We start from the raw sequence: 2049 nt of genomic DNA, 5'->3' as shown, positions 1-2049 counted from the left end.
GACGATGTATTAGTTTTAGAGTCTAAAGAAATCCCAAGAATGTCCAGGCCACCCTTCCACTTTAAGGCAGGAATCTTAGCATAGTAATATTCCCTCATGATTAACCCACATTATATACGAACCAACTGCCTCATCCCCATTTTTTCCAGCACGCTCCTTCCCATACACAAGATTTTTGTGAAGAAACATTCATGTAAACCAAGCTGTACAAGGTAATTACTGCTATATATGTATCCCGCCCATCATCCACATGCATGTTAGCCTCCCAAACACCTCACGTTGTATGTCGGGCCTAAGGTGAAGCCTATAACCCTGTACTGCCTGGGGCCAACATACCTGAAGAAGAAGAAGAAGAAGAGATTGGATTTATACCCCACCCTTCACTACCTGAAGGAGTCTCAGAGTGGTTTACAATCTCCTCTCCCCTCCCCTCCCCACAACAGACACACTGTGAGGTAGGTGGGGCTCAGAGAGCTCTTTTCAGACCTGGCCTTTCAAAGACAGCTCTGACAGAACTATGGCTTGCCCAAGGTCATCCAGCAGCTGCAGGTGGAGGAGTGGGGAATCAAACCTGGTTCTCCCAGATTAGAGCCCCTAGAGCACATGTTTTTTAGTTGAACACACTATAATGCAGCCTGTTTAGAGAATCTGTGTTTTATCTTCTTCGACATGCAAGAGCAGCCCCAACAATTAATTTCATGTTTTATATGACTTCAAAAAAAATTTATCATCAAAACCCAATATGATAAAAAGAGGGGGGAGGGGAACCAAATTCCATTACATTCAAATTAACATACCAGAATGAAAAGGCAACATTCACAACAATGTGAATACTGAACATTCTTCACTGTTTACTCCTATTCCAAAACCTGCCAAATCGTTGCTAATGCCACAAACCTGACAGACGGCTGGCAGTGCCGACACAATTTTTTCTCATCCCACATATGTTTGTATGCAGTCTTGCTTATGAATCCGCATTTCATTCCCCATTCCTTGTAAACCATTCATCTATTCCTGGCACTATCTCTTGTTTCTATTACCACTGTAACAAAATTGGGAAACAATTAACAGGGTTTTTTTATCATGCCCATATGTCCATTGTTAACCGACTTAAGGCACTTTCACACACTGTTGGAAAAAGCACTCTCGATGCACTACAGCAATTGTTTGCAAATGCACTCTCAATACACTACAGCAATTGTTTGCAATTGGATTTTCCTTTGTGAAATAGGAATAGTAAAGGTTTCCCTTGCTCGAAAACCAGTTGAATCCGACTCTAGGTGTGTGGTGCTCATCTCTGTTTCCAAGCCGAAGAGCCAGCGCTGTCCGAAGACGTTTCCATGGTCATGTGGCCGGCATGACTAGATGCCAAGGCACACGGAACGCTGTTACCTTCTCACCAAAGTGGTACCTATTTATCTACTTGCAATTTCTTGCTTTCTTACTGCTAGGTTGGCAGGAGCTCGACCGTTTACTGCCTTGTGTGCCCCTGGAGGAACAGTCACTTGCCAACTGCCTGCCTTCCCCCTGGCGCCCCTTTTAAAATAGCGTGTCCAAGATGGTGGAGGTCTATGTGGTACAGAAAACCACTACCAGCATCCAAAGTTATAAATTATTTATTAAAAAGAAAATGTTCACAAGGCTACTTTTAGCACAGCACCAGACTGAACAAGGGATTGAAAAGAAATGGGTAAAATGCAATTCCTCTGTCCCTCTCTCTATACATGCCCTATCAGATGTTAAAATATAGGACAGGTTCCTTATAGGATGTCACAGATCTCTAAAGAGTCCACGTTACCTTGAAGCTTCCTTCAGCTCTCCCGGCCAACGCATGGTTAATGGCTGCCTCCTCCAGGCCTCAGTTAAGAGTTCTGTCTGCTCTGATGGACTCAGCACAAAAAAGACCTTCTTCCTTGCTCCCCTGAGTTTTATCACCTCTCTTTTCCCCACCCACTGACCAGGTCCAGCCAGGTCAGAGAATCCTTTCCTGAAGTCTCCAGAATTTCCTTCCTGAAGTCTCTCTAGTATTTAACACCTCCAAATCTCTGT

The 2049-nt window shown here is 43.9% G+C and overlaps 1 protein-coding gene across 1 annotated transcript in view; it reads right to left on the bottom strand.

The window, feature by feature from the left end:
- The window catches only part of SH3BP4 (SH3-domain binding protein 4), a 70834-nt gene that overhangs the window by 24188 nt on the left and 44597 nt on the right, over positions 1–2049 (bottom strand). The window lies entirely within an intron of this gene.

Source organism: Gekko japonicus, unplaced genomic scaffold (genome assembly GCF_001447785.1).
Source record: "Gekko japonicus isolate JY-2015 unplaced genomic scaffold, Gekko_japonicus_V1.1 scaffold1875, whole genome shotgun sequence".
NCBI lineage: Eukaryota > Metazoa > Chordata > Lepidosauria > Squamata > Gekkonidae > Gekko > Gekko japonicus.
Note: the sequence above shows the minus strand (reverse complement) of the source record. Positions and strands in the feature narration are given on the sequence as shown.